We start from the raw sequence: 7569 nt of genomic DNA, 5'->3' as shown, positions 1-7569 counted from the left end.
AGTTAAGTAATGTAGTGCTTGCTCTATCTCCGTGCTTCAATTTTAACCGTAAATTTAACTATTAAGACCGATTGTGGTGGGAGTAAAAGTTATATCAGTGAATTCGTATTTGAAAGAAGTTTTTAATTATGTAATTTTTTCTTCCGCCGTAGTCGGTCTCGTTCGTTAAATTTATGGTCAAAGTTCGACCTTGGGAAGCGCGGGCGCACTATATTTTGGAATGGATATGGCTAGGTCTCAGTCGACTGAGACTTAACCAAGTCTAAGTCAAGTAATATAATATGTAAGAAGAGAAAGAAAAACTGAAAAGAATTTTTTTGCACGAATCTCCATGCAAAATCAAAAGAAGATACTATCGACTGAGACATAACGAAGTTTAAGTCGACTGAGATTTAGCAAAACTGTTTTGGAATGAAGGGAGTACTACTTATATCAAGACTTCTGAATAAGAAGTTTTGCTGACCAAAATACTATAAGAGCAACTTCAATGGGACGATTCATTTTGTCTGTTTGGATTATCCGGACAAAAAACGTAGCCCAACGGGGCGACCCAAACGGACGCACATGTCCGCCTGCTGTGTCATCCACCCCGACCCAAACTGAGCCCAAATTTGGGCCACAAATGGGTCCACGACGGACAAAAGTGGACGCTCCTCTCGTCCACTGCTACCCTTCCGTGTCCGCCCTAGTCCTACTAGTCAGCGACACAGCACGAGCCGCTCGGGAACTACAGCGAGATTCCCACCCAGTCGAGCGCCACCACGAGCTACCGTCCTCGACGACGAGGCCTCCGGTCACTGGCCATGCCGCCGCCCATCGCTGCGTACCAGGGAGATCTCCGCCGCCCGCCGCGCTCAATAGGAAGAACTCCGCGGAGCAGCAGTACAAGCACCTCGGGCGGAGAAGCTCGTCGGCGCTGCGCGGGGGGCGGAGGAGGGTGGGGCGGCGGGGGCGCGGAGGTCAGCGCCGCCGAGGTCAGTTCCTCCGCCTCCAACTACTACACGTAAACTCGGTAAGCCACATCCACCTCCCTCCCCGCTGCACTGCATCGAGCGGCCCGTGCGGCCGCTCGCCCCGCCCGCAGCTCGCCGCTCACCGCGCGCCTCGCCGCTCCCAGCGCGCGTCGCCACTCGCTGCACCACCTCGTCCGCGCCCGCCGCGCGCCTGCTCGCCCTGCTCATGCCCGCTCTTGAAGACGAAGGAACCCGCGCAGGATGCAACTCCTCCTCGTCCGTCCTCGGCCGCTGGAACAGCCGCCTCGAGTCCTCCGACGTGCGTGTCCGGCTTTGCATCTTATGTGTTGGGTTTATCCACCGGCCGCCCGTGTCCACCTCATATCCGCTAGGCGGACGGACGACCCAAACGAACAAAATCCGGACAAAACCCGTGTCCGTTTGGGTCTCCCTATTGGAGTTGCCCTAAGCCTACCGAATGTATACAATATATAAAGTGGCTAAGCTACTTACAATGTTATTTTTGTTGGGGAACGCGGTAATTTCAAAAAAATATTCTACGCACACACAAGATCATGGTGATGCATAGCAACGAGAGGGGAGAGTGTTGTCCACGTACCCTCGTAAACCGTAAGCAGAAGCGTTATGACAACGCGGTTGATTTAGTCGTACGTCTTCACGATCGACCGATCCTAGTACCGAAAGTACGACACCTCCGCGATCTGAACACATTCGGCTCGGTGACGTCCCACGAACTCACGATCCAGCAAAGTGTCGAGGGAGAGCTTCGTTAGCACGACGGCATGATGACGGTGATGATGATGCTACCGGAACAGGGCTTCACCTAAACACCGCTACGATATGACCGAGGTGGATTATGGTGGAGGAGGGCACCGCACATGGCTGAAAACAATCAACTTGTGTGTTTTAGGATGGCCCCCTGCCCCGTATATAAAGGAGCAAGGGGGAGGCCGGCTGGCCCTAGTGGCGCCCCAAGCACGTTGGGCACACCACCCCCGCTCGGTGAGAACAGCTTTCCGCTGGCCGGTGCATTTTAAGCGGTGTTGTCATGTCACCTCACCACAGTTTGATCAGCATTGGACAGGGCCACTAGCACGTAGCTACAGTAGCTGTCGCTAGGCATGGGCACCACTCAAACTTCTCTGTCCATGAACCGTCTCTTAATCGAACGACCAATCCAAAACCTTAGTCAAAAAAAATCCAAAACCTTAGTTAAACCATTGATTTGTACACAAAAAATGAAGGGTTATGGTTGGGAAAAAGTCACTAACAATAGTTTGCGAAGATGATTCAAACACTCTGTTACATAAATCATTAGACTTCTAGGTCATCTCCCTTCTTGACTATTGCTCTCATTGACTCGCAAGCACATTCTTCCTGTTAAGATTCGCCTTACCTAACTAAGAGTCACCAATGCATCAAAGCTCACACACAGGTTGTGTCATACACACTTTCATAGATTAAGCACAACATATGAAATTGTTTACAATTTCCATCAACTGCTCGCAGAAATGAGAATTTTAACAGGTTGGCATGCAAAAACGAAATGATCACCCCAATACCTCACAAATTACCTATTCATATTCATCAGGAGTGTATAGAAATATATATCATTTACAAACAATTTTCATAAGTCCTAAACCCTAAAACTTGATGTCATGAATGATCATTCATCATCGGGTTATTGAGAATCTTGTCACAGGTTCGCTGTGATATTTTAACAATAAGCAAATACATCACATATAAAAATACTTGAGCTAACACACAACATGTGTTGATGTTGACTAATACACAGATTAAGTTCTCGCACAGAACTAGCAACCATACATAATTGGAACACCCATCGCCCATCTTAACAATTTGACATGGTTCACAAATGGTACAAATCCATTACAATAATTACAAACATATGCTCAAGTCGAATGGATCGCCGACAGGGAATAACAGCCAAAGAAAGAGAGCTTGAGTAGCTTCAACCAGGGAATTTGCTGAATTGGCCAGAAGGCAGTATTACAAGATCACAACAGTAGAAAAATGCATCAGATTAAACGCCTTCTACTTCAGTGTTCATGATACAGACCATATCAGCATGGTTCTGATCAAGAACAGAACAGAAATTGCTTCGTTAGAGGATGCTCTGAAGTAAGTTATGAAGTGAACAAAGAACAAGCCAATCACCCAATGCATTCAGACATGTCAAATTCATTTTGTGAATAAACAAGACCCATCCATCTGGGAACACGAATGATTGACAACCATACAAACGCAGTAGAACACAAATGCATCATCATATATATTTTTTCCTAAATATCTAACCCAGAGAATGTTTCTCGCACAAGGGACACGGAAGCCACGAAATTCGATCTTGTATGATACTGATTTCAGGAGAGAAATGTGGTTATATTCAAAATCTAACAAAGAACAAGGCCGACACATACTATGTTCAGAATTAAAGGTTTTTTGGATGAGAACATTTTAATCTAAAACACCTTCTAGTCCAACCACTTGTAGCTCAACCAGCATTTCCGGCAAGGGATGCGGCCTGGCCGCCACGACACACTTGATCTTCAGCGTTGCTCAAGTCTATGACTCCGGTGGAAAAGGGGTCAACGAAACAAACTGAAATCCATGGAACAGAAAATCTTTGCAATCAATGGTAGGAATTCAAACTTTACCCCAGTTGAATGAAATAATTATGAACCTTGGATTAGCTCAAGAACAGAACATCAAATCCATCATTAAGTTCCAGCAGGATTAAGCATCGATTATCCAAGTTAGAGGAATCCTCAAGACATCAGAAAAATAAGCCGATCTGGCACATAAGCATGGGTATGAACAAAAAAAATCTCTATATTGTCTAAACAAACATCACGGCAAATTCGGATCTGCGCAGCAACAGGATGAGGAGAGACTTATCTAGTTCAGACGAAGGAGATTACAAGCAAACAAAAGAAAATCGCATCTGCACATAAGGAATAGATGGAAGGGGATTACAATAAAAAAAGCAGTCTATTTTTGGATTCAACAACAGAAGTGATATGCATCTCGATCGAGCCATACAGCTAGATCACCCGTACCAAAGGAATAGATGGAACAAAATAAAAATCACCAAAAAAGAGCAAATCTAAAACAGATGAACAACAGCTAGGAGAAAAGCACAAGTAATTGATGTGTGATCCAGCCTCACCGATCGAAACAATGAAGAAAATGATTTTTCCCGGACAGATCCGTAGACGAGGGCCTTGCCCTGGGCAGATCCGGTGTTCTGCAAACTTGAGTCGAGCCGCCGCCGAAGTGGAAGGTGATGCGGGATCCGGGTGATTTGGCCGCCGGAGTGGAAGAGGACGAGTGCTCCGGAGAGCCCAAACCTGTACAAATCAAGCTCCGTCAGTCAACTTTATTCGAACCCGGCACAGGGATTAGGAACACACGATGACCTAAGGGAAAAAAGAGGGCACGGAATACACATACCCGGCGTCTGGTGGACATCTCGCCGGGCAGCACCCCGCCGCCGTCGCCCGAGGGGAGAGAAAATAGGGCAGAGAGGCAAGTCTGTTCCGTGGCTGGGGCTTCTTCCACGGGGGTGGTGGTTTGGGGAGAGGTGGACGACGAGATTCTCCTTCCTGTGCTGATTCAAACGAATAACAATGGGCCAAGAAACTTGGTGCATGACATGTGAGCGAGGGAACAAGAGCAGGCCGATGGGCCAAACATGTACGCCTAGGGTGCAAATAGGTGTATCCCCGACCGTATATGCATGCCTAGCCTGGCAGCAGTCTGCCAATGATCTGACACAATCCACATTCCAAAACCCATTCCAACGACCAGGATTCCGGCCTGCCTGATGCTCGGCCACCAAAAGCCAACGACCAGAGTCCTCCTTTCCTAGTCCTACTAGGAGGAGAAGGGGAAGGAATGATGGGAGAGGAAGAGGAGAAGGAAAGGGGAGCGCGCCCCCCTCTCTAGTCCAATTCGGACTTCCTATAGGGAGGGGGCGCGGCTGCCCCTTGTGGGCTACCTCCCCTCTTCCCTTTGGCCCATGAACACCCAACTTTCCCCGCGGAGGGTTCCGGTAACCCTACGACACTTCGGTTTTCTCCGAAATCATCCGGAACACTTCCGGTGTCCGAATATAGCCACGCAATATATCAATCTTTATGTCTCGGTCATTTTGAGACTCCTCGTCATGTCTGTGATCATATCCGAGACTCCGAACTACCTTCAGTACATGAAAACACATAAACTCATAGTACCGATTGTCACCGAACGTTAAGCGTGCGGACCCTACGGGTTCGGGAACTATGTAGACATGACCGAGACACGTCTCCGGTCAATAACCAATAGCGGAACCTGGATGTTCATATTGGCTCCCACATATTCTACGAAGATCTTTATCGGTCAAACCGCATAACGATATACGTTGTTCCCTTTGTCATCGGTATGTTACTTACCCGAGATTTGATCGTCGGTATCTCAATACCTAGTTCAATCTCGTTACCGGCAAGTCTCTGTACTTGTTCCGTAATGCATCATCCCGCAACTAACTCATTAGTCCCATTGCTTGCAAGGCTTATAGTGATGTGCATTACCGAGAGGGCCTAGAGATACCTCTCCGATACTCGGAGTGACAAATCCTAATCTCGATCTATGCCAAATCAACAAACACCATCGAAGACACCTGTAGAGCATCTTTATAGTCACCTAGTTACGTTGTGACGTTTGATAGCACACAAAGTGTTCCTCCTATATTCGGATGTTGCAAGATCTCATAGTCATAGGAACATGTATAAGTTATGGAGAAAGCAATAGCAACAAACTAAACGATCATCGTGCTAAGCTAACGGATGTGTCAAGTCAATCACATCATTCTCTAATGATGTGATCCTGTTAATCAAATGACAACTCATGTCTATGGTCAGGAAACATAACCATCATTGATTCAACGAGCTAGTCAAGTAGAGGCATACTAGTGACACTCTGTTTGTCTATGTATTCACACATGTACTAAGTTTCCGGTTAATACAATTCTAGCATGAATAATAGACATTTATCATGATATAAGGAAATATAAATAACAACTTTATTATTGCATCTAGGACATATTTCCTTCAGTCTCCCACTTGCACTAGAGTCAATAATCTAGATTACATTGTAATGATTCTAACACCCATGGAGTCTTGGTGCTGATCATGTTTTGCTCGTGAGAGATGCTTAGTCAACGGGTCTGCAACATTCAGATTCGTATGTATCTTGCAAATCTCTATGTCTCCCTCCTTGACTTGATCGCGGATGGAATTGAAGCGTCTCTTGGTGTGCTTGGTTCTCTTGTGAAATCTAGATTCCTTTGCCAAGGGGATTGCATCAGTATTGTCACAAAAGATTTTCATTGGACCCGATGCACTATGTATGACACCTGGATCAGATATGAACTCCTTCATCCAGACTCCTTCATTTGCTACTTCTGAATCAGCTATGTATTCCGCTTCACACGTAGATCCTGCCACGACTCTGCTTGGAACTGCACCAACTGACAGCTCCACCATTTAATAAAAACACGTATCCGGTTTGTGACTTAGAGTCATCTAGATCAGTGTCAAAGCTTGCATCTACATAACCATTTACGACGAGCTCTTTGTCACCTCCATATACGAGGAACATATCCTTAGTACTTTTCAGGTAATTCAAGATGTTCTTGACCGCTTTCCAATGATCCACTCCTGGATTACTTTGGTACGTACCTGCTAAACTGATAGCAAGGCACACATCAGGTCTTGTACACATCATTGCATACATGATAGAGCCTATGGCTGAAGCATAGGGAACACCTTTCATTTTCTCTCTATCTTCTGCAGTGGTCGGGCATTGAGTCTGACTCAACTTCACACCTTGTAACATAGGCAAGAACCCTTTCTTTGCTTGATCCATTTTGAACTTCTTCAAAACTTTATTAAGGTATGTGCTTTGTGAAAGTCTAATTAAGCGTCTTGATCTATCTCTATATATCCTGTTGCCTAATATATAAGCAGCTTCACCGAGGTCTTTCATTGAAAAACTCTTGTTCAAGTATCCTTTTATGCTATCCAGAAATTCTATATCATTTCCAATCAATAATATGTCATCCACATATAATGTTAGAAATGCTACAGAGCTCCCACTCACTTTATTGTAAATACAGGCATCTCCAAAAGTCTGTATAAAACCATATGCTTTGATCACACTATCAAAATGTTTATTCCAACTCCGAGATGCTTGCACAAGTCCATAAATGGATCGCTGGAGCTTGCACACTTTGTTAGCATCCTTTGGATCGATAAAACATTTAGGTTGCATCATATACAACTCTTCTTCCAGAAATCCATTCAGGAATGCAGTCTTTACATCCATTTGCCAAATTTCATAATCATAAACTGCATCAATTGCTAACATGATTCAAACGGACTTAAGCATCGCTACGGGTGAGAATGTCTCATCGTAGTCAACTCCTTGAACTTGTCAAAAACCTTTTGCAATAAGCCGAGCTTTGTAGACAGTAACATTGCCGTCAGTGTTAGTCTTCTTCTTGAAGATCCATCTATTCTCGATGGCTTACCGATCA

General features: G+C 45.4%; 1 long non-coding RNA gene across 1 annotated transcript; it reads right to left on the bottom strand.

Moving 5' to 3' along the window:
- Positions 1–3243: 3243 nt before the first annotated feature.
- On the bottom strand, positions 3244–4300 carry LOC125506070 (uncharacterized). Its single transcript, XR_015602775.1, has 2 exons — positions 4162–4300; positions 3244–3593 (listed from the first exon to the last, which is right to left on the bottom strand). It is a non-coding gene; the product is annotated as an uncharacterized LOC125506070 (long non-coding RNA).
- Positions 4301–7569: the final 3269 nt, after the last annotated feature.

This window comes from Triticum urartu, chromosome 5A (assembly GCF_056163025.1).
Source record: "Triticum urartu cultivar PI428250 chromosome 5A, HENAU_Tu73, whole genome shotgun sequence".
NCBI lineage: Eukaryota > Viridiplantae > Streptophyta > Magnoliopsida > Poales > Poaceae > Triticum > Triticum urartu.
The sequence above is the reverse complement of the archived record's forward strand: the minus strand, read 5'-3'. Positions and strand labels throughout refer to the sequence as shown.